Source organism: Cervus canadensis, chromosome 1 (genome assembly GCF_019320065.1).
Source record: "Cervus canadensis isolate Bull #8, Minnesota chromosome 1, ASM1932006v1, whole genome shotgun sequence".
In the NCBI taxonomy this organism is placed as follows: Eukaryota; Metazoa; Chordata; class Mammalia; order Artiodactyla; family Cervidae; genus Cervus; species Cervus canadensis.
The window spans coordinates 63211722-63238465 of NC_057386.1; the positions used below are offsets into that span (position 1 = coordinate 63211722).

Here is a 26744-nt window from a genome sequence, read left to right on the forward strand (position 1 = left end):
CGAGACATGCAGACAAATCATCCCAACATGCTGTGTTAAAAGGGAGTATAGACAAGCCCAGGGATGGCATAGAGGAGAGAGTGTTTATCATCAGTTTAACGTGTTGACCAATCAACACTGCACAACTACCATGCTGATGGTGATTTCCAGACACTACAAATAAACCTAGCATAAGGCACATTGCCTTTATAATCAATAAATGCCCCATATTCTCAAATTACAAACAAATGAATTCATATTTGGCTCAGAAATAAATAGCCTTCAACATAATAAAATATTTTTGAAGCTGTTCACAAATTGTCCAGAGAATGATGCAGATAAAAAGCTGCTTAAAAAAAAAAAAAAAGGTCTATTGATAAAGATAGCAATTAATATAGTATTAGAAGAACAAATCAATGAGTTTAGCTGTCACAAGATGTCCCAGAATACAGTTATAATAATCACTAATTTAACAACCCAGATAGTCCGTTACACTATGAAACGAGCAAAGCATGAGAACTTAGCGTCACTAACTGGCTCCCCAGTAGAAATTCACCTAAAAACCTATGCACTCTCTCATGCATGAACATGCTTTCTTGTTCACCACACACAAATGGAGCTCTGACAGAAAATCTTCTAGTCTAAAACAACTCAGCCGACTAGAAACTACAGTCCTAGTGGCAAGTACCTTGGTGTAGCTTTTGAAGTTCAGAGACACCTAAGAAGTCAATAGTTTCTGCAAGCCTGACACTACTTATGCATAATCAAGAATTACTACTCTATAAAGTTTGCTTATGCTCAATCCATTCTCATTTCCTGTGTATCCTCTAGTTTCAAGTGTGATTCTCAGAGCTTGTTTCTGTGTGAGAAGGCACCCAGATTAGGAAAGCGAATCAGTCTGCAGCAGCCTGCAGCAACCAGTCTTACCCCACACACCCCTCTGTCTCACCAGCTCACCAGCCCACCACTGCCTGATCGGAAGTAGTTTAAGCAAAGAGGGATAAGTGGAACCATAAGTACTAGGTACTCTTCCTCTCCTCCCAAAAGATTTTTCCACCTAGCACAAAGAGGAGTCCGGAGCCTCCATGCTGCCCTCTAACAGCATCCGGCTTCCAATCTACAGCAGAGTGCTGAGTCGATTCAGTTATTCAGCAAGCTTACCTTGAACACCTACTACGTGCCAGGTGCTGTCGTCAGGGCTGAGGTCCCAACAATGACCAGAACACAGTGGCTTCTCTAGTGGGATGGCAGTCTAATGTGACACACACACGTGACATATAATGTGAACTGAGACCCCAAACTCTCCAGACCTTCTTAAACACAGCCTTCCATTTGTCCTTATGGGCGCAGATAAATTCACACTAAAATAATACTAAGAATCAAAATCTCTAGAGCCAGAAAGTGTCACTAGAGAATTTTACCAAACATTTACAGAATAATTGACACCAATTTTACATAATCTCTTCCAGAAAATAGAAGAGGAGGGGGTGTTTCTTGACTCATTATGAGGCTAATATTGCCCTAATACCAAAACCAAATAAAGGACAAAGAAAACTATAGACCAACATCTCCCATGAATTTAGACACAGAAATCCTCTACAAAATATTAGCAAATAGAATCCAGCAATGTGTGAAAACAATAACATGTTACACCACACTGGGTTTATCTAAGTTATGCAAGACTGTTTCAATATTCAAAAATCAATCAATGTAATCCACCATACTAACAGGTGAAAGAAAAAAATCATATAGTCATGTCAGCCCGATGCCAAAAAAAAAAAGCATTTGACCAAACTTATAATAAAATCTACTGGCAAACTAAGAATGGATAGGAGCTAGGATACAAGTGTGTGTGTGTGTGTGTGTGTGTGTGTGTGCGTGCGTGTCTGACTCTTCTCGACCCCCTGGACTGTAGCCCACCAGGCTACACTGTCCATGAAATTTTCCAGGCAAGAATACTGGAGTGGGTTGCCATTGCCTTCTCCAGGGGATCATCCCCACCCAGGGACTGAATCTGTGTCTCTTGCATCTCCTGCATTAGCAGGCAGATTCTTTATCACTGCATCACCTGGGAAGCCCTGGAATATAAGAGTGACATACAAAATCAACTGTATTATATATATTAAGAGCAAACAAGAAGAAATCAAAACAAAATAACAATACCATTTACAACTGCTCCAAAGAAAATAAAATATTTAGGTATAAATATTCTGTATGCTGAAAATTACAAAATGCTGATGAATGACATCAAAAAAGACCTAAATAATTGGAGACACATACCATTTTCATTAATTGAATCATTCATCATGGTGAAGATGTCAGCTCTCTTCAAACTGATCTATATGTTTAACACAATCTCTATCAAGATCTCAGCAAGCTTTTTTGTAAATATGGACATTATTCTAAAATTGGTATGGAAAGGCAAAGACCATAGAGTATCCAGAATGATTATAAAAAAGAATAAAGCAAGAAAAATCATTATTCCTATCATTTTGCTCAGTTGTGTCTGATGATTTGCAATCCCATAGACTGTAGCCTGCCAGGCTCCTCTTGTCTATGGGGCGTCTCCAGACAAAAATACTGGAGTGGGTTGCTCTGCCCTCTTCCAGAGGATCTTCCCAACCTAGGGATTGAACACAGGTCTCCTGCATTGCAGGCAGATTCTTTATCATCTGAGCCACAGGGAATCCCAAGAATACTGGAGTGGGTAGCCTATCCCTTCTACAGGGGCTCTTCCAACCCAGGAATTGAACCAGGGTCTCCTGCATTGCAGGCAGATTCTTTACCAGCTGAGCTACCACGGAAGCCCCAAGGCTTACTATAGAGCTTCAGCAATCAACACACTATGGTACTGGGGCCGGTGGGGGGTGGGGGTGGGGTGGGGCTGTGCACAGACATATAGACTGATAGAATGGAACACATCAATGAACCCAGCTAGTTTTTTCACAAAAACGTAAAAGCAGCTCAGTGGAGTAGAAATGGCCTTTTCAGTAAATGGTGCTGGAGAAACTGAATATTCCATAGGCAAAACAGAAACTATCCCATGGTATACAAAAACTAACTCAAAGTGGATCATCAACTTAAATGTAAAGCCATTGAAGTTTTTGAATAAATAGAAAATTTATTATGTAAAGACCTAGGACTTGGCAAAGAGTTCTTAAATTTGATACCCAGTGCACAGTCCATAAAAGGAAAAACTGATAGATGGAACTTCTTCAAAATGTAAAAGTTTTGCTATTCAAAAGACCCTGTTAAATGTATATCAAATCATCACATTGTACAGTTTCAATATTATACAATTATATTGTCAATCATACCTCAACATAGGGGTGATGGAAGACCCTGTTACGAGAATGAAAAGGTAAATTTGAGATTAAATAATTGCAAACCACGTATCTGACCAGGGATTAAGATTCCACTTCCAATGCATGGGGTAGGGGTTTCATGCCTGGTCGGGGAAGATTCTGCATGGCTCGTGGTCTGGCTGCCCCCACCAAAAACACTCTAAAAACTCAACAGTAAAAAAAAGAATCAAACAAGGAATTTCGAAAATGGGTGAAAGACATTAACAGACATTTGGCCTAAGAGGATATACACATGGTCTTGACAGCATCTGCTCTGGGTGTCGGAGGACAGAGCAGTAGCCATGTCTCAGACGCTTGCCACTCAGGTCCCAGGGGCAAAGCACACTGTTAGTGCTTAATCCTATGATGGGCAACACATTGTGTCTAGGGTACTAGACAAGCAAGGGTTCCAACAACAGGACAATGGGAGGGAAAGCTTTTGGGTTTTATTTTTTAATAAAGCATTAAAGTAGTCACCACAAAAGAAAGCCAAACCACTATGTACTTACTCACACCTTTTAAAATATGTTAGTGTCTTACTGTGTGTAAAACAGATAACAAATGAGAACCTCTTGTACAACACAGGGAGCTCTAATCAATGCTCTGTGGTGACCTGAATGGGAAGGGAATCCAAAACAGAGGCACGCACCTACACACATAGCTGATTCACTTTGGTATACAGCATAAATAACACAACAGTGTAAAGCAACTACACTCCAATAAAATAAAGTTAGTGATTGCTTGTTTTCAGAATAAGACCTGGGGGGCGATGCAGGGAAACCATGAACAATATTTTTAGTGTGTTGGGCTTCTAACAATCTGAACACCCACTGCTGATATAGAAAGTGGACAGGTTCGAAGTGGAGGATGCTCCCTTCATATTTCCTGGCCCCGTTCCTTTAAATTCTTGCTCTTCAGAGGATTAGAATGTGTGCACTGGTCTATGATGAGAGACTAGAAAGTAAAATTTGAACTAAAATTACCAACTGAAACCAGCAAAGTGACCCCTGCTTAGCAGATCAGACCATCGACATGAATCCTGAACAACTGTTTATGGTATAGGAAGGAACTATCTAGGCAATGGAGAAAGGGGGAGGGAGTAAGTGAATGGACAACTCAAAAATAATAGAAGATGCAAAACCCACTTTCAGCAAGGGGGTGGACAAAGAGCTAGAGGATTGAAAGCCAAGTAGAAGATCCCAATACACTATAAGCCAACTAGACAAATAAACGTCTATAGGACTTTCCATCAAACAATAGCAGCATACACATTTTTCTCAAATTATTCTGTAAGTGGCCCAAAGATGGCTGCTGTATATTGGCCCTTACATTATTTACTTTTTCACAGGAGGCTGACACCATCAACTCAATGCCAAACTCAAATTTTTACATATCCAATTACTTTGAATATATCTAAAGTAAGTGTATACTTAGCCATTTAGAGCCTGTCTGCTTTGCATACCCTGCAAAGTTGCACCCAGTATCTGCAAGCCATAGAGAAGACGAACACTGGGTGTAAAAAAACTGCAAACTACTGCTGCCCTGTGGAGCTCTCTGCATCTGAGCCCTGCCACTGCTGCTGAGGGACAGCATCTTGACACATAAGCCCTCTCTCCATTTCTCTCTTCCCTGGGAATTCACATCCTTTCTTCCCGTTTTGGATGGTGGCCCTTGTCTCTGGAAGGCCTTCTGCTGTAAGGCTCTTCCACTCTCATGGAAACAAGTCCAAATACTGCCCCAAAAGCTCACTGTACACCATGGCCATCCCATGGTTCATCTTTCCCTGATCAGCCCCCAAATCCTCAAACTCGAAATACAAATGCACATGGGATGTTCTCCAGGACAGACCATATGTTAGGCCATATAACAAGCCTCAGTACATTTGAAAGGGCCAAAATCATGCCAAATATGTTCTCCAACCACAAAGGAATGAAATTAGAAATAAATAGCAGAAGGAAATTTGGGAAATTCACAAATATGTTGAAAACTAAACACCACATTTCTAAGTGTGTTTGAAATTTAGGTGAATGAAAATGAAAGCTCAGCATACCAAAATGTATAAGATGCAGTTAAAGAAATGCTCCACAGGAAGTAGATCAGAGGAGAAATCAACAATATTGAGAACAGAAAAATAACAGAAAATAAATGAAAATAACGTTGATTGTATAAAGAAATCAACAAAATTGACAAAATTTTAGCTGTGTGTGCATGTGTGTGTGTGTGTATTAGTTGCTCAGTCATGTCCAACTCTTTGCAAGCCCATGGACTGTAGCCTGGCAGGCTCCTCTGTCCATGGAATTCTCAGACAAGAATACTGGAGTGGGTAGCCATTCCCTTCTCCAGGGGATCTTCCCAACCCAGGGATCAAACCCAGACCTCCTGCATTGCAGACAGATTCTTGACCATTGCCACCAGGGAAGCCAACAAAAAGAGAGAGACCCACATTACTAAAATCAGGAATGAAACAGCTATTACCATCAACCTTTCAAAAGTAAAAGTGATTATGTGGGAATACTATGAGCAATTTTATGTCAATAAATTAGATAATGCTAACACTGTTAAAGAAAAACTAATGTCAGTCATTTACAAACTCATCCAAAAGAACAGAAGAGGAGGGGAATACCTCTCAACTCATACTATGAGGCCAGTATTACCCTGATACCACAACCAAAGAAATCTCAGTAAAAAATGTTACCAAACAATGTTCTGTACGAATATAGATACAAAAAGTCTCAACTATCTAGCACTATACTGAGAAGATTATACACTGTGATCAAGCAAGACACATCCCAGGAATGCTAGCTTGGTTTAACATACAAAGATCAATTAATGTAATACACTCTATTAATAGACTGAAGGACAAAAACCACATGATATTATCAATAAATGCAAGCAGGCACTTGACAAAACTCAACACCTTTTTGGATAAAAGCACTCAATAAATTAGGTGTCAAAGAGAGCTTCCTCAACCTTGTAAAATCATCTACATACACCACAGTTAACTTCATACTTAATAGGGGAAAAAATGAATGCTTTCTCTTTGGGATCAGGAAAAAAAATAATATACACCCTAAGCAATCTTATTCAACATATTACTGAAAATTCTAGATAGCATAACAAGGCAAACAAGGGGGGGAAAATGAAGTGGGGCAGGAAGGAAGAAAGGTGGAGTGGAGGGAAGGGAAAAGAAGAGAGTGAAAGAGCAAAACAGTCCAGGTCAGAGGGAAGAAGTAAAACAACTGCCTCTCTCAACAGATGACATGACCCTGTATACAGAAAACCCAAGAAATCCACTAAAAACTATTGGAACTAATAAGTGAGTGCAATAAGATTGCAAAATACAAGATCAACATTCAAAAATCTATTGTAATTCTATAGTTCAGTTCAGTTCAGTCACTCAGTCGTGTCCTACTCTTTGCTACCCCATGGACTGAAGCACGCCAGGCTTCCCTGTCCATCATCAACTCCCAGAGTTTACCCAAACTCATCTCCACTGAGTCGGTGATGCCATCTAACCATCTCACCCTCTGTCGTCCTCTTCTCCTCCCACCTTCAGTCTTTCCCAGCATCAGGGTCTTTTCCAATGAGTCAGTTCTTTGCATGAGGTGGCCAAAGTATCGGAGTTTCAGCTTCAACATCAGTCCTTCCAATGAACACTCAGAACTGATCTCCTTGCAGTCCAAGGGACTCTCAAGAGTCTTCTCCAACACCACAGTTCAAAAGCATCAATTCTTTGGCACTCAGCTTTCTTTATAGTCCAACTCTCACATCCATACATGACTACTAGAAAAACCATAGCCTTGACTAGACAGACCTTTGTTGGCAAAGTAATGTCTCTGCTTTTTAATATGCTGTCTAGGTTGGTCACAGCTTTTCTTCCAAGGAGCAAGCATCTTTTAATTTCATTGCTGTAATTCTATACTCTAATTAAACAATACAAAAATGAAATTAAGAAAACAATTTCATTTACCAAAGGGTTTTAAAAATAAAATATTTAGGAATAAATTTAATAAATGAAGGGTGAGATTTCTCCACTGAAAATGATTTAAAAAATCATTGAAAGAAACGAAAGAACTAAATACATGAAAAGACATCCATGTTCATGAATAGGGAGACATAATATTGCTTGGATGGCAATACTCCCCCAAATTGGTCTACAGACTCAATAAAACCTCTATCAATATTCCAGCCACTATTTTGTGGAAAACGACAAACTGATTCTAAAATTCTCATGAAAATGCAAGGGACCATGAATAGCTGACAGAATCTTGGAAAAGAAGTACAAAGTTGGAGGACTCAATCTCAAAACTTCATACAGAGAGAGGAACAAGATGGCGGAGGAGTAGGCAGATGTGGAGTACATCTCTCTCCACGGATACATCAGGAACACACCTTCAGACACAGAAGTGCTTGCAGAACACCAGCTGAGAGCGGACAGGAGGACTTGACCAGCGGAAAAGAACATATAGACCCACGCAAAACTCGGTAGGATGAAGGAACTAGGGGGGAAAACAGACGTGTTAGTAGGACTGGACCTGTCCTTGGCAGGTGGGGAAACTGAAGCAGGGGTCCAATCCCCACATCAGGGCAACTGTCTGAGTCAGAGGAGAAACATTTAAGGCTGAGGGTGAAACAGTTGGTCTGTGGCAGCCTAAATGGAATGAGACTCAGACAGTCCTTGCTGCAGCCATACATATCCTGGACAGGGATGCAGGTCCCCTAGAAGGCTCAGTGGTGGAGCTGGAGTTTAGGGATTGTGGAGCAATCCCTGGGCGAGGACTCCTGTTGATTGTGGAGAGGCGGATGGAGGGGATGTGAGGGAGGAGACTGTGGTGGGAAATCCCTGTGGAGGAAAGCCAGGCAGCCATGGAAGCCAGGCAATACTGCTGAGTCATGCATAGAGGGTGGAGCCATCACCATAGCCTCTCTCTCCCCACACCCCAGCATGGGCAGCTGAACAATAGAGAGGCTGGCCCATCAAACACCTGATGCAGTGAACTACAGAGTAGGACCCCACCCAGGGTGCCCCTTTAAGTGTCTGACGTGCCAGTCTACAGAGTAGGACCCCAGTCAGGGGCGGGGTGGGGGGGTCCCTCTATGTGCCTGACGCGCCAAACAACCGAGAAGGACCCCAGGCAAGGGAGCCCTCTAAGTGCCTGAACAGGTGGAGCTATGGAGAAAGACTGGTCAACGACGTCGTCTGATCACCAGCTACAAGAGGCTCAAAAAAAGACTCTGATAGGGCCATAACTCCTGCAGCAGAGGCCGTCCATGCCCCTGCACATTTGGTGCCACCAGGGTCCCCGCAAGCCAAGCAGCTGCGCCACCTTCACACTCAACTGTCACTGGGGCAGGGCTGCCACAGGCAAAAAAAGTCTTGCATCTATGTGCACAGGGTCACTTCAGTCGTGTCCAACTCTTTGCGACCCTGTGGGCTGTGGCCTGCCTGGCTTCTCTGTCAGGGGGGTTCTCCAGGCAAGAATACTGGAGTGTATTGGCCAATACTGGTTGCTATACCCTTCTAGAGCATTATATTTCCTGCTGCCCTAGCCGCCAACCCCCCTGAGTACCTGGTGCTGTCAGAACCCCTGCGACCCAAGTAGCTGCACCACCTCCACACCTGGCCCTCACTGGGGCAGATCCAAGTCCTCCAGCACAGCCTCAGGAGCAAACCCCAGTGGACGACCCACATGCAGAGGTGGAAATAAAACCACAATTGAAACCCAGGGGCAGATGGCTAAGGAAGAAGACCCAAACCTCCCCACCAGCTGCACAAGCTGCAGATTAAATCCACACGATCAACTAGGCAGACTGTGTCTATGGAATATATAAAAGGTCACTGAAGCTCCCACAAAAGAAAACACACTAGTTCTGATAGCTGTGGACACTGGAGGCGAGAACACACAGGAGCAGGACCAGACTAGAATGTAAGCTGCCCCCATAGCAGGTCCAGAGATCAGCACTGTGTTGGAGGGCATCCTAGGGAGGTGAGGTGGACTGTGATTCCCAGCAAGGGACAGGACTCTTTACAGCAGTGACTCAAGAAAAACATTTATTATTCTTATGTTTTGACTTGTTCTGTAGATTCTTTTGGATTTTTTTCTTTTTTCCTTTCCCCCACCCTCTGTTGTAGTTGTCAATTTTATTGGAACTACTAAATCTAATTAAGCTTTTGAGCTTGCTTTTTTTTTCTCTCAGTCACGTTTTTTTATTGTTGTTATAAACCTCTGCTTCTATGTGGGGCTTTTGCAGTTCTGTGGAGTTTTCCTTTTTTCTTTCTTCTTCTTTTTTTTTTTTTCTTTTCTCTTTTTTAATTTTAATTTTTAATTTTTTTAAACCTATTATTATTTTTTCTACATTTATTCCTTTGTTTGCTTTTCCTATTGTTCTTTTCCCCTTGCAGTTAATCTTTACTGTATATAAATCTTCTTCATCTACCTCCATTTAACTTTGCATATCTATTCTTTCTTTCTTGTCTTTCTTTCCTTTCTCTCCTTTCCTCTCAACATATTTGTTAGTTTTATTTTCTTTGCTTTATTCCCCACTTGGCACCTTGCTTTAGTTTTGGTTTCCAGTTTGTGCTTTAGTTTTGTTCTTAACTGGTAGGTATAATTTTTGGTTTCCTTTGTTTGCCGGGTCAATCTATTGTACTTTATTTTTGTTGGACTGTTTTGATTTTGCTTATTGGTGTACATGTGTATGTGTATATTCCATTATTTTAATTATTATGTGCCTGATTTTGTAACTGCCATTTGTCTGGGGTTCATCTTTGGTTTCTTGTTTTGGGATGTTTGTTTTAATCTCTCTTAATGCCATAACAAACCATTTGTGGAATCTTCATTCCTGACCAGAGATCAAGCCCTGAGCCTTTGGAGTGGGAGCACTGACTCCAAGACCCTAGGCTACCAGAGAACTAACCCTAGGGAGTATCAGATAGTGAGAACTCACACAAAGGAAACTACATGAATACAAGACCTAGCATCACCCAACCACCAGTAGCACCCCGTGCAGGATGCCTCATCTAAACAACAAACAAAACAAAAATACAAACCCAATTATCAGCAAACCGGCTTACCACCTCATTCAGCCTTGCCCATCAGAGGAAAAACAAACAAACAAAAACTCAGCATAAATTTCACCCTATATGAAGCTTACACAAACCACTGGGCCAACCATAGGAGGGCAGAAACCAAAAGAAAGAAGGAATTCAACCTTGAAGCCTGGGAAAAGGGGACCTCAAACACAATAAGTTGAAAAAAGAAATAAAGAAAATGCAGAGAAATACTACACAAATGAAGGAACAAACTAGAAACACAGGAGTCCAAATAAATGAAGAGGAAACAGGCAAACTACCTGAAAAAGAATTCAGAATAATGATAGTAAAGATGATCAAAAACCTTGAAAACAGAATGGAGAAAATGCAAGAATCAATTAACAAAAACCTAGAAGAATTAAAGAATAAACATACAGAGACAAACAACACAATTACTGAAATTAAAAATACTCTAGAAGGAATCAATAACAGAATATCTGAAGCAGAAGAACGAATCAGTTAGCTGGATGATAAAATGGTGGAAATAACTTGTGAAGAGCAGGATAAAGTAAAAAAAAATGAAAAGAACTGAGGTTAGTCAGAGACATCTGGGACAATATCAAACACACCAATATTCAAACTATAGGGGTCCCAGAAGAAGAAGAGAAAAAAAAAGGGTATGAGAAAATTTTTGAAGAGATTATAGCTGAAAAATTCCCCAGCATGGAAAAGGAAATAATCAAGTCCAAGAGGCTCAAAGAGTCCCATACAGGATAAACCCAAGTAGAAATATGCCAAGACACACACTAGTCAAACTAACAAAGACTAAACACAAAGAAAGAATATTAAAAGAAGCAACACATAACATACAAGGGAAACCCCATACATTTAACAGCTGATCTTTCAGCAGAAACTCTGCAAGCCAGAAGGGAATGGAAGAATATGTTTAAAGCATAGAAAGGAAAAAAATCTACAACCAAGATTACTGTACCCAGCAAGGATCTCATTCAAAATTGATGGAGAAATAAAAAGCTTTTCAGACAAGCAAAAATTAAGAGAATTCAGTACCACCAAACCAGGTTTACAACAAGTGTTAAAGGGACTTATATAGTCAAGAAATACAAGAGAAGAAAAACATCTACAAAATCAACCCCAAACAATTAAGAAAATGGCAATAGGAACATATATATCAATAATTATTTTAAATGTAAATGGATTAAATGCACCAACCAAAAGACACAGGCTGGCTGAATGGATACAAAAGCAAGACCCATATATATGCTGTCTATAAGAAACCCACCTCAGACCTCAAGATACACACAGACTAAAAGTGAGAGGATGCAAAAATATATTCCATGCAAATGAGAAGAAAAGAAAGTTTGAGTAGCAATCCTTATATAGACAAAATAGACATAAAATAAAGAAGGTTACAAGAGATAAGGAAGGACACTACATAATGATCAAGGGATCAACCCAAGAGGAAGACATAACAATTGTAAATATCTATGCACCCAACATAGGAGCACCTCAATACATAAGACAAACACTAACAGATATAAAAGGAGAAATTGACAGTAACACAATAATAGTAGGAGACTTTAACACCCTGCTCACATCAATGGACAGATCATCAAAACAGAAAATTAATAAGGAAACACAAATCTTAAATGATACATTAGATGAGATGGATCTCACTGATATCTTCAGGACATTCCATCCAAATGCAGACGAATACACCTTCTTCTCAAATGCACATGGAACATTCTCCAGGATAGACCACATCTTGGGTCACAAATCAAACATCAGTAAATTTAAGAAAATTGAAATCATATCAAGCATCTTCTTCAACCACAACACTATGAGACTAGATATCAATTACAGGAAAAAATTTGTAAAAAACACAAACACATGGAGATTAAACAATGTATTTCTAAATAACCAACAGCTTACTGAAGAAATCAAAGGGGGAAAAAATTTTAGAAACAAATGACAATGAAAACATGACAACTCAAAACCTATGGGATGCAGCAAACAGTTCTAAGAGGGAAGTTTATAGCAATATAGTCCTACCTCAAGAAACAAGAAAAACATCAAATAGACAACCTAACTTTACACCCAAAACAACTGGAAAAAGAAGAACAAAAAAATCCCCAAAATTAGTAGAAGGGAAAAAAATCATAAAGATCAGAGCAGAAAGAAATGCAAAGGAAATGAAAGAAACAATAGGAAAGATTAATAAAACTAAAGGCTGGTTCTTTGAGAAGATAAACAAAATTGACAAACCTTTAGCCAGGTTCATCAAGAAAAAAGAGAGAAGAATCAAATCAACAAAATTAGAAATGATAAAGGAGAGGTTACAACAGACAATGCAGAAATACAAAGGTTACAAGAGACTATTATGAACAACTATATGGCAATAAAATGGATAACCTGGAATAAATGGACAGATTCTTAGAATAGTTCAATCTTCCATGACGGATACAAGGAAGAAATAGAAATTATGAACAACGCAATTACAAGCACTGAAATTGAAGCTGTCATCAAAAATCTCCCAAAAACAAGAGCCCAGGACCAGATGGCTTCACAGGAGAATTCTATCAAACGTTTAGAGAAGAATTAATGCCTATCCTTCTAAAACGCTTTCAAAAAATTGCAGAGGAAGGAACACTCCCAAATTCATTCTACAAGGCCACCATCACCCTGATACCAAAACCAGACAAAGACAACACAAAAAAAGAAAACTACAGGCCAATATCACTGATGAACATAGATGCAAAAATCCTCACCAAAATTTTAGCAAACAGAATTCAGCAACACATTAAAAAGCTCATACACCATGATCAAGTTGGGTTTATTCCAGGGATGCATGGCTTCTTCAATACACATGAATCAATTAATGTGATACATCATATTAACAAACTGAAAGATTAAAAACCATATAATTTCAATAGATGCAGGTAAAGCCTTTGACAAAATTCAGCACCCAATTTTGATTAAAACTCTTCAAAAAATGGGCATAGAAGGAACCTACCTCAACGTAGTAAAGGCCATATATGATAAGCCTATAGCAAACATTATTCTCAATGGTGAAAAATTGAAAGCATTCCCCCTAAGATTAGGAACAAGACAAGGGTGTACACTTTCACCATTATTTAACATAGTTCTGGAAATCCTAGCTACAGCAATCAGAGAAGAAAAAGAAATAAAAGAAATCCAGATCAGAAAAGAAGTAAAGCTCTCACTGTTTGCAGATAACATGATACTGTACAATAGAAAACCCTAAAGATAGATAGGGCTTCCTTGGTGGCCCAGAGATTAAAGCATCTGCCTGCAATGTGGGAGACCTGGGTTTGATCCCTGGTTCAGGAAGATCCCCTGGAGAAGGAAGTAGCAACCCGCTCCAGTATTCTTGCCTGGAGAATCTCATGGACAGAGGAGCCTAGTAGGCTACAGTCCACAGGGTAGCAAAGAGTCAGACATGACTGAGCAGGCTTCACTTCACTTACTTCAAAGATAGTATCAGAAAATAACTAGAGCTAATCAGTGCATTTAGCAAATCAATGCACAGAAATCACTTGCATTTCTATATATTAACAATGAAAAATAAGAAAGAGAAATTAAGAAATCAATCTTACTCACCATTGCAACAAAAAGAATTGAAATATCTAGGAATAAACTTACCTAAGGAGACAAAAAAACTGTACACAGAAAATTATAAGACACTGATGAGAGAAACCAAAGACAACATAAACAGATGGAGAGATATTCCATGCTCCTGGGTAGGAAGAATCAATATTGTGAAAATGACTATACTACCAAATGCAATCTACAGATTCATTGTGATCCCTATCAAATTACCAATGGAATTTTTCACAGAACTAGAACAAAGAATTTCACAATTCATATGGAAACACAAAAGACCCCAAATAGCCAAAGCAGTCTTGAGAAAGAAGAATGGAGCTGGAGGAATCAACCTTCCTGACTTCAGATTATACTACAAAGCTACTGTCATCAAGACAGTATGGTACTGGCACAGAAACAGAAATATAGACCAATGGAACAAGATAGAAAGCCCAGAAATAAACCCATGAACATGTGGGTACCTTATTTTTGACAGTGGAGTAAAGAATGTACAATGGGGCAAAGAGAGCTTCTTCAATAAATGGTGCAGCTACATGTAAAAGAATAAAATTAGCACACTTCCTAATACCATACACAAAGATAAACTCAAAATGGATTAAAGACCTGAATGTAAGGCCAGAAACTAGAAAACTAGAAAACTCTTAGAGGAAAACATAGGCAGAACACTTGATGACATAAGTCAAAGCAAGATCCCCTATGACCCACCTCCTAGAGTAATGGAAATAAAAACAAAAGTAAACAAGTAGGACCTGACTAAAAAGCTTCTTCACAGAAAAAGAAACTATAAGCAAGGTGAAAAGACAACCCTCAGAATGGGAGAAAATAATAGCAAATGAAACAACTGACAAAGGATTAATTTCCAAAATATGCAAGCAGCTCATACAACTCAATACCAAAAAAACAAAAACCCAATCAAAAAGTGAGGAAAAGACCTAAACAGACATTTCTCCAAAGAAGACATATAGACGGCTAACACACACATGAAAAGATGCTCGACATCACCCATTATTAGAGACATGCAAATCAAAACTACAATGAGATTTCACCTCACACTGGTTAGAATGGCCATCATCAAGAAGTTTACAAATAATAAATGCTGGAGAGGGTGTAAAGGGAACCCTCTTGCACTGTTGGTGGGAATGTAAGTTGATACAGCCACTATGGAAGACAGGATGGAGATTCCTTAAAAACTAGGGATAAAACCACCATCAGTTCAGTCGCTCAGTCATGTCCAACTCTTTGCGACCCCATGAATCGCAGCACACCAGGCCTCCCTGTCCATCACCAACTCCCGGAGTTTACTCAAACTCACGTCCATCGAGTCGGTGATGCCATCCAGCCATCTCATCCTCTGTCATCCCCTTCTCCTCCTGCCCCCAATCCCTCCCAGCATCAGGGTCTTTTCCAGTGAGTCAACTCTTCACATGAGGTGGCCAAAGTATTGGAGTTTCAGCTTTAGCATCAGTCCTTCCAAAACCACCATAAGACCCAGCAATCCCACTCCTAGGTATATACCCTGAGGAAACCAAAATTGATAAAACATGTATCTCACTGTTCATTGCAGCACTATTTACAATAGCTAGAACATGGAAGCAACCTAGATGTCTGACAGATGAATGGATAAAGAAGTCCTGGTACATATACACAATGCAATATTACTCAGCCATATAAAAGGAGGCATTTGAGTCAGTTCTAATGAGGTGGATGAACCTAGAGCCTATTATACAGAGTGAAGTAAGTCAGAGAAAGATAAATATCATATTCTAACACATATATACAGAATCTAGAAAAATGGTACTGAAGAATTTATTTACAGGGCAGCAATGGAGAAACAGACATAGAGAATAGACTTATGGACGTGGGGAGAGGGAAGGAGAGGGTGAGATATATGGAAAGAGTAACATGGAAACTTACATTACCATATGTAAAATAGATAGCCATCAGGAATTTGCTATATGGCTCAGGAAATTCAAACAGGCGCTCTGTATCAATCTAGAGGGGTGGGATGGGGAGGGACATGGGAAGGAGGTTCAAAAGAGAGGGGATATATGTATACCTATCTGACTCATGTTGAGATCTGAGAGAAAACAACAAAATTCTGTAAAGCAATTATCCTTCAATTAAAAAATAAATAAATTTTTTAAAAAATAAATCTTAATACAAAGCTATAGCAATCAAGACAGTGTGGTACTGGTATAAGGATAAACATGTAGATCAAAAGAACAGAACTGAGAATCCATAAATAAACCATTATATTTATGGTCAATTTATTTTTGACAAGGGTGCCAAGACAATGATTCAATGGGGAAAGAATAGTCTTTCCAACAAATGGTATCTGGAACACTGGATATCTGCATGAAAAAAAGAAAAATAAAGTTGGACCTTTACTTCACACTATACACAAAAATTAAAATAGATCAGACTTAAATATAAGAATTAAAGCTATGAAACCCTCAGAAGAAAACATAGGAATAAACCTTCACAATCTGAAAATAAGCAATGATTTCTTATATATGACCATTGCTTATCATGACACCAAAACATAACACAAAAGAAAAAAATAGGTAAATTTAAGAACTTTTGCACTTCAAAGCATACCATCAAAATAACTAAAAGGAAACCCACAGAATGGGAGAAAATATTTGTAAGTCACATATCTGCTAAAGACTAATATCCAGAATATATAAAGAATTCTTAAAACTCAACAAAAAAGGACTAATCACCCATTTAAAAATGGGCAAAAGATCTAGACACTTCTCCAGACAAGATATACAAATGGACAATGATCACAAGAAAAGATATTTGATGTTATTAGCCACTGTGTGTCTTGTGTGAGTTACTCTGACTCTTTATGATCCCATGGACTGTAGCCCGCCAGGCTCCTCTGCCGTGGAATTCTCCAGGCCAGAATGCTGGAGTGGGTAGCCTGTCCCTTCTCCAGGGGATCTTCCCAACCCAGGGGTTGAACCTGGGTCTCCCACCCTGCAGGCACATTCTTTACCACATGAGCCACCTGGGAAGCCCTTATTGTTAATTGATAGTGAAAGTGAAAGTTGCTCAGTCATGTCCGACTCTTTGTGACCCCATGGACTACACAGTCTATGGAATTCTCTAGGCCAGAATACTGGAGTGGGTAGCCTGTCCCTTCTCCAGGGGATCTTCCCAACCCAGAAATACAAATCAAAATCACAATAAGATCCCACTTCATACCCATCAGGAATGGCTAGAATCAAAAAGTCAGAAGATGTGAAGTCAGACCCTCTTGCTAGTGGGATTGTAAAATGGTACTGATAACTTGAAAAACAATTTGGTAGCTTCTCAAAAGCTTAAACAGAGATTTATCATATGACAGAGCAGTTGTATTAATACCACTAGATGTCTATAATCAAAAGAATTGAGAACATACATTCACAAAAGCACTGGTATCTGAATTTTTGTAGCAGTGATAGTCATAACAGCCCAAATGTGGAGACAACCCAAAAGTCCATCAATTGATGAGTGGGTAGCAAAATACGGTATAACTGTATGAGGGAATATCATTTAGCCATGAAAAGAAATAAAGCACTGAACCTTGAAAACATTACGCTAAATGAATTGTACACAAAAGGCCACACATTGTATGATTCCATTTGCATGAAACATCCAGAACAAGCAATGTGATATGGACAGAAACCAGATGAGTGGCTGCTAGGGATGGAGGAGGGGGGAATAGGGAGTGGCATCTAAGGAATATGGGTTTTCTTTCGGGAGTGATGAAAATGTGCTGCAATTATATAGTGGTGGCAGGCACACTGGCGAATCATATCCTTTAAAAGGATAAATACAGTATGTGAATTACACCTCAAGTCTATTATTTTTTTTTAAAGGCAGATATGTCAAGACTTAAGGCAATACAGCAAGTATGTTACAAGCAACACTTGAAGCATTTTTTATTCTAAATCCCATTGTCTTAACTATCAACTATCCTCCCAGGCCACCTTCTTTGTTCACATCACAGGCTTTCTAGACAATGCCATTTACCCTACAGAGTGACCTTGGCCAGACACCAGCTCTCTGTCTGTAACCCCAACTCTTCTGAGGCAGCCTGTCTCTCACTGTGGACAACCCTGCCTACATGGTTTAGCGAGGCCTCAGAATCAACATGTGTTAAACCAACTGAACTTTACCTTCCGCAACTTCCTCTTCCTTTTACGAACAGCTCTCCCTGGGAGTTGTTCCCCGTTAGTTGCTATCCTTGCCATTCTTCAGGCTATTTGGAAAAAAGGGATAATTAACCTCCCCCAAAGCCAGTAAATGATCGAGTTTTTCAGGCTCAGGTTACCAGTTCTGACCATTCTGTTTGCTGACTCTTCCCTCAGATGACATCTTCCCAAGAGATTTTTCATGCCCATTTCACACTAATAATGCCTTAAACATTTACCTGGGATAAGGACACGACAGCAGCTAAGGGGCAGTGAGAAAGACCCTGCCTCCAGACGTTGCTAGCGTGCCCGCAGTGGCAGCCGGACCTGGACTCAAGTCTTGGCGTGCACTGAGCTCACACATGCCCTTCTCCATGTGAAGCTGCCTTTGAAGACCATGGCCCACGACAACAGCCATTCTGGTCTATATCGTCAGGAAAATCCTAAACTGGGAAAGTTTAACTATACCCCAAATAACCCACTAACTATTGTATCTAGGGCAGCTTCTAAAATTTTCCTTTTCTTGAGAACCCAGCAAAATGTGTTTGCCATAAAAATTGAACATACATAAGTAATTTCATGCCAAGATATTAAAATTTTAAAATAGCCATAATTGGACAACAGGCCCAGCCCCTAATGTTTGTTTATAACCATCTAGTTACTTGGTGTAATTGAAATCCTTCCTCCTCCAACCAAAAGAAAGGTGAAATCAACAACAACCAACCAAAAATACCGATATTCCATTTCTCTGATACTCTAAAATATTGTAAATATGTGTTTTATTTTCATCTATGCACTATTCCAACTATTATATGATGTGCTAGGATTACTGCATTTATGGAATAAATTAAAAAAGCAACCATATCACCAACACTCACATGCCACATATTTTCAGCAGTTATGTGGCTAAACACCAAAACTTACATTCCTTCAAGACAAGCATAAAATACAATAACAGGCAGGATGGAACAGACTCAAGCCTTAACCTTGACACAACTTTCCTTCTTCCAATCTCATGTAGCATCTCTAAGTGATGGCAGAAGTGTGTCCTCATCTGGCGAAAAATGCCTCGTCAATAAACAAGAAGTAGTAGGCACACATTCTGAACTGCATGGAGATATGAAAAGGGCACAATTTAGGCCTTTTACTTTATATCCATGTCAATGTCCTATGATGGGGAGATGGCCAAAGTCTATGGCCACAATGTCAACAGCTCGTCCCCTTCCTGAAGGAACCTCTACAGGCGACGGGCTAAGGGAAAACATCTGTCCTGGAAACGTGACCAAACCACTAATTCCACGTGGCTCCAGGGCAGGCATGGTACTAGATACAAAGGTGGAATAAAGATGATGAGAATGGGTCTCTACTCTTCAAGCCTTTGCAGTCGGTGACTGACAGAGACATTCAAGCCAGCACCTTGAAAACAAAGCTGTCTGGAAGAGGCAGGTGCAAAAACACCCTGAGAGCACAGGGTTGAGAAAGCTGTGCTCCCCCCACCCCGATGCCTTGGTATCTGGGCAAGCCTGGTGAGAGAACAGTGTTGTCCAGGCCCGAGGAGGAGGGGTGGGACTTGGGCAGATCCAACTGAGGAAAGGTACAGGCACTGTAAACAGAAGGGATGACCCAGAAGCCCTTGAAAAGCGAAAGCGAAAGTCACTCAGTTGTGTCCAACTCTATTCCATGGATATAGTCCATGGAATTCTCCAGGCCAGAATACTGGAGTGGGTAGCCTTTCCTTCTCCAGGGGATCTTCCTAAAAGCCCTTATTTGTCCTTAATTGCAAGTGACAGTAAAGAATAGGACACCTATCTCACACGGCAGTTTTGAGGATTAAATATATGTAAAGTTCCTTGCACTGGTAGGCACTAGAATAAGTCTTAGCTATTAGGGCAGGTAGAGAGCAAAGTACATAAGGCCAGAAGGCACACTGGAAATCTTTGTTTTCCAGAAAATAACAACTGTTTTCACTTGGCATTGCTTCTATAACTGATCTTGCTCCAAACTTCCAAATAGGACAAACATCTGAAGTCAAGAGAAAATAGGAATGTTACTGCTTTTCTTTCTCGGGAATGTGACTTTTGTGGAACAAAGGTACAACACAATCTTGGCAATTAACCTGAAGTAGAGGAATTATGAGGCTTCCCTGATGGCTCAGAGAGTAAAGAATCTGCCTGCAATGCAAGGGACCTAGGTTCAATGCCTGGGTCGGAAAGATTCCCTGGAGAAGGGAATGGCTATCCACGCCAGTATTCTTACCTGGAGAGTTCCATTGACAGAGGAGCCTGGTGGGCTACAGTCCATGGGGTTGCAAAGAGTCGGACATGACTGAGCGACTAACACACATACGCAGAGGAATTATGATGGCAATACCTGGATTTTAACTAGAAATGACAAATACAATTTCCACCCCAGGATGGGGTTTCCTGGAGTACCCCCATGAAGCGGGGGGCCTCCCACCCCACCCAGGGATGAGTGCACCGGTGGGGCAATGTCAACAGCTCTGCATTCTTAGATAAAACAATTACCCTCTTCTACTATAAATGGGTTCATTGGCAAAATAGAGATGCGATGCCCTCCATTGGAGGTCATTATTAGGCAAGTAGCCTGCTTAACCCTGTGCCTGGCACACTGGAGGTGTTTGATAAATATTAACTCTTTACATAGGACAGTGGAGAGGCTGGCTTGCCTGGGACAGGCTGTCTGGCTTCTAAATTAGTAAAGATGAGACTTCTTAGCAGAGGCACCGGGAAAGGAAAACAAGGAGGGCTGGGGGAGGATCCCCATCAAGGATTTAAATGTGGTTTTTCTTCCTGCTGAGAGGGCTCCTGCACTCAATAAACCAGAATGACCCTAGCTGAACTTCCAGGCTTGGAAGTATAGTTAGTTTTTAAAAGGAGTTCTTCTATTTCAGGATCAATTGTTCAGCAGAACTGAGAAGCTTGCCCTCGGAAGAGGCTGAGTTCTAAAGCCTGCAGGGAAAACCATGAAAAGGGGGGATGTGCCATCTCTCTACGGGGAGCGGGAGCCCCATACATGCTGTCGTCTGAGCACTGCCACTCTGCTGCCTCCTCGATTTTAAATTAACCAGAAACCTGAGAACCTGAAAGCTGAGCTCCAGCTAACATTATTTAAATGAACCAGCTGTTACATGAACTTTAAACCACATGTGTTTGGTGGTGGGGCTGCCCTGGGCCAAGAGACATCAGTACAGAGTTCCCAACTCACAAATGGACTGTGTTCCAAATGCGCATTTGGAAGGCTGTGGTTTGAAAGGCAGAATACACTTTCCCAAAGAAAAGATGTTATAAATGGTGATTAGGGCCACAGGCCAGCTCATAAAACTCCATTTAACCGTGATATAGCTAAATACTCCACATTTTAGCCAAAAAAAAAAAAGTAGAAGTCAATAATGTTCAATACTAATAATTGAAGAGTGAGATAAACAATAAAGTTGAGTCTCTTTCATTTGTCTTGAGGACAATGATTAAGCAAAAGCAGATTTAATTACAGGAGAAAGTAAAGGTTACCCTGCAAGGGACTAGGAAACACTGACTAGAGTTAGGAACATAGGCAGTGGGCAATCAGATGAAATTGCATGATTTCTGCCAATTCTAAGGGGCCAGTGTCTACACCTGAAGACTAACCTATCATCCAGAGGGAGCTGGGGGAACGCAGGTTGAAGTGCTGGGTTGGGGAGTTGGCTTAATTCTCTCTAGGCAGCCACTCCATTTTTCAAGGTAGAGCCTCGCTTTGGGGTCCCTCTCCTTTAAGGAATGATTGCCCCCCATCAATGCCTCAGGCTACCTCTGACCCCAAGAATCGTTGAAAGGCAGAATTTTTGGTGCCTCTTTTAATACTGATTTTTGAGACCAGGTAAGCTGCTGATTACTCACAATGCCCGGAGGGTTTTGAACCTGACCCCCCATTTAGGCTGAATCTGCTATTACCAGCCTAGCACAGAGGAGAGCCCCAACAGGAGCCGAGACTCCGCCCGTCCATTTCCGTCCTCCACACGGCACACTGCATCTGGTTAGACACCCTGAGCCGCCCGTCTTAGCTGTAGTAATAAGGGTGAAGCGTGGGTTCTATCCATCCATATGGAGAGGGTATGAGGAAGAGGAAAGGAGCACCGGGGGAAAAGAGACTGACTTGGAAAAGATCATTTATAAAGCAATGCAGAGGTCTTTTGCAAGATCATACCACTAGGTGGCACCATCAGCCTAAGGCAGTTTGGTTGGTCTCAGCTGAGAAAGGGGGAAAAGGAACAGGTGGCCAGTGAAAAATCCTATGGGCAGAGGAGCCTGGTGGGCTACAGTCTATGGGGTGGAAGAGTCCCACACGACTGAGCGTGCCCACACACAGCGTGGATGGAGGACTTCCCTGGCTTAGTGGTAGAGAACCCTCCTGCCAATGCAGGAGACCCAAGAGATGCAGTTTCCATCCCTGGGTGAGGAAGACCCCCTGGAGGAGGAAATGATGACCCACTCCAGTATCCGTGCCTGGAAAATCCCACGGACAGAGAAGCCTGGAGGGGTACAGTCTATGGGTTCACAAAGAGTCAAACAGGGCTGATCACACACACACAGAATGGGTAAAAAGCTGAAGGGAGCCACTTTGCATTTGGTAATGTAATCTATACAAGGCATTCCTGTGAACCATACACTCTAGTTTAACTCATATACATAAATGCGATAATTTTCTTTAAATTACAAAAGTATCTCATAACTTTATCTCTTCCAATTGGTTTACATCCTTTGACCATTTTCTATTAAAATATTTTTAAAAACTTATTTCTAACAATGTTGTTTATTCTGTGCACTAATCTTTAGCAGCTAGATAAATGCACATATGGAAATTTTACATTTTAGTATAAGCTAATTTGTGAATCTTTTCCTTTATGGTTTGTTCTTTTGAGTCTTGTTTTTTGTTTTTTTTTTTTAGTCTTTACACTGAGATGACAAAGATAATTTTTAAAATCATCTTAAAGTTTTGCTTTTAAACTATCTGCTTTGTCTTGATATGTGGTCACTTTTTCTCAGATGGATAAGCTAATGAGTAACTAGTCCATCCTTTCCCTGCTGATTCATCATTCCAGTGTGTGTGTCCACTTGGAGTCTTTCTACTCTGTTCCATGGGTCTGTTTGCCTCTTTCTACACCATATACCATATTTCTATAGCTAGTCTTGACTCCACTTGGTTTTCCAATCACCTTTATGATATTAGCTCATTTCCTCTACATCATTACACTCACCTCCACATTCTAGACCAGAAGATGACAGGAGATGGCAGACTAGGGCTAACAAGCTGGAGAGATTACAGCTAAACAACAGATTCCTCTTTTCCTCAGTGATGACAGAGTCAGCTCCCAACCATTTGATCTGGGAAACAAAGCTGCAAATCACATAATTTGATCAGGTGAACTACTCCAAAGTGTTCACTGACTGAGCAACAAGAGATTGGTTCTGGCCACCAGGAATTCGGCCACAGAGGGAACCCAGTAAGACAGGAGAATGAAGAAGAGTGAAAGTGTCACTCACTTAGTCGTGTCCAACTTGTTGCGACCCCATGGACTGTAGCCCGCCAGGCTCCTCTGTGCATGGGATTCTCCAGGCAAGAATACTGGAGTGGGTTGCCATTCCCTTCTCCAGGGGATCTTCCCCACCCAGGGATCAAACCCAGGCCTCCTGCATTACAAGCAGATTCTTTACCATCTGAGCCCCCAGGGAGGCTCCAATGACAGAATAAATCACAGCAAATCTGCCCCTACCTGCCAGAGGGTGAGAAACAAGACTTTTTGATGGTGGAGCTGAAGCCAGAAAGAAGATGAATGCCTTTGTGCTTACCTGTGTCACCAGTGAAATAGGTGGGTATTTCTGGTGTCAATCAACCAGGGAAGAGAGTCTCACAGCAGAGAGCCAAGACTTATGATAATGGGCCAGAATTCTATAGGGACAGGAAATTCTGGTCTTTTCTGGAGGTGGGAGGGGAGCAGACTTAGAAGAATCTAGAATTTGAGGACCTGCTGGGCTAGAGAGAAAAAGTGGCCTTTGCCACTTGAAGACAGGCCAGGAGCCAGATAGACAACATGTGCAAATGAGCTCATTATCTTTGTTCCCCCAAATCTGCTTTACTTTCCACGTTTCCATTGTCAGAGATGGCAGCCCTGTCTCCGCAGGTGCCCTGCTGCTCAAACCACTTGCCTGGGCACCGTCCTTGAAGATCAGTTAAGCCCTAGAGAATTGATTGCTTAAATCATTCAGAAAGAGATGGGAATACCAGACCACCTGATCTGCCCCTTGAGAAACCTTTATGCAGGTCAAGAAGCAACAGTTAGAACTGGACATGGAACAACAGACTGGTTCCGAATAAGAAAAGGAGTACGTCAAGGTTGTATATTGTCACCCTGCTTATTTAACTTCTATGCAGAATACATCATGAGAAATGCTGGCCTGGAAAAAGCACAAGCTGGAATCAAGATTGCCGGGAGAAATATCAACAACCTCAGATATGCAGATGACACCACCCTTATGGCAGAAAATGAAGAACTAAAAAGCCTCTTGATGAAAGTGAAAGAGGAGAGTGAAAAAGTTGGCTTAAAGCTTAACATTCAGAAAACTAAGATCATGGCATCTGGTCTGAACACTTCATGGGAAATAGATGGGGAAACAGTGTCAGACTTTATATTTTGGGGCTCCAAAATCACTGCAGATGGTGATTGCAGCCATGAAATTAAAAGACGCTTACTCCTTGGAAGGAAAGTTATGACCAACCTAGACAGCATATTAAAAAGCAGACATTACTTTGCCAACAAAGGTCCAACTGGTCAAGGCTATGGTTTTTCCAGTGGTCATGTATGGATGTGAGAGTTGGACTGTGAAGAAAGCTGAGCGCCCAAGAATTGATGCTTTTGAACTGTGGTGTTGGAGAAGACTTTTGAGAGTCCGTTGGACTGCAAGGAGATCCACCCAGTCCATCCTAAAGGAGATCAGTCCTGGGTGTTCATTGGAAGGACTGATGCTGAAGCTGAAAGTCCAGTACTTTGGCCACTTCATGCAAAGAGTTGACTCATTGGAAAAGACCCTGATGCTAGGAGGGATTGGGGGCAGGAGAAGGGGACGCCAGAGGATGAGATGGTTGGATGGCATCAGCAACTTGATGGACATGGGTTTGAGTGAACTCCGGGAGTTGGTGATGAACAGGGAGGCCTGGCGTGCTGTGATTCATGGGGTCACAAAGAGTCGGACACGACTGAGAGACTGAACTGAACTGAACTGAAATCATTCAGCTCTACCCACGGGCCTCTGTCTCTCTTCACCCAGGCCCTGCACAGACTCCCATATACCACCAAGGCCCCTGCCACCTTTAGCTAGAACTACAGCAACAGGTTCCTGGTTTGTTCTGCATTGGGTCCTCGTTAAGCTCCCTTCCCCAGCCAAAAGGCTGATCTAGAAATGTCACGTTCTTACTACTCTGAAATGATTTCCCATGCTCCTTGGGCTACAGTGCACACTGTTTAATATGAATTACATAGACTTTGGGCTGGTCCCCCAGGACCTTCCTTGAGTGGTTATGGGCCCCAGCCATGGAGTCAGTCAGTCTTCTCTGGGTCCAAACCCCCACCGCACTGCCTACCAGCTTTGAAAGCTGAGCAAACGCCTGCCCCTCCCTGTGTATGAGTGTTCTCACCACCATTTACAGGCGACTTTCTCCACCTGGAGATAACATCGCCTTCCTCAGGGGGTGTTGTGAGGACTGAATGAGTTAACGCAGTAAAGTCCTCGGAAGAGGGCCTGGTGCCTAGTCACCTTACAGCCGCGCCAGCTGTTACTTTTGTTTCAGATTCTCCAAGGCACAAAGTTTTCTCCAGCCTCCAGGCCTTTGCATCACCTGGATCACACTACAAAGCAGCCTGCGGCTGTGGGCAGCCACCACAGGAAACTTGTGAAGAAGGAAGATTCTGAGGCCCCAGCCCAGACCCACCAGAAAAGGGGGTCCAGCCCTGCCACAGAGTTTTAACAACCCCTCCAGGGCTCTGAGGCGCCCAGGCTGGAGCGCTGACGCACTTCTGGCGGTAACTGTGCTGCATGCCTGTCTCTTCCCCGGGCTGGCTGTCGGTCCACAGCGGCCAGCACGGGTCCATATCTTGTGGTCCGTGTCCCTGGCAGCTCCTTGCACGTGCCATCACACAAAACCGGGGCCATCACCAGCTGGAATCAAGTACGTCACATTTTGTAAGCCACAGGTGTCTTCGCCCTGAATTGACACCCAAGCGTCCCTAAAGCCTTGTGGAAGTATTCCGGCTGTCCCTGCGTGAGTCCAGGCTGCGAGCCTCACGCTGAGCGGAAAGGAGGGTCTCCCAGAAGGTGAAGGGGACAAAGACAAGTGGGGGGTCCTCCCCCGGGAGGGGGGGCGGGCCTGCAGCAGCACGGGGGCTAAGGGGGCGCACGTTCTCCCACAGGGAAGACTTCTTCTTCGGAGAGGCTGTGGAGGGGCCGATGGGACTTTGCCCAGGAGCTGTCCCCGTGCCTGAGGCTGCAGAGAGCTGAGCAAGAATCGGCCAGGCCG

General features: G+C 41.9%; 1 protein-coding gene across 1 annotated transcript in view; it reads right to left on the bottom strand.

Moving 5' to 3' along the window:
- The window catches only part of TLR2 (toll like receptor 2), a 136031-nt gene that overhangs the window by 34533 nt on the left and 74754 nt on the right, over positions 1-26744 (bottom strand). The window lies entirely within an intron of this gene.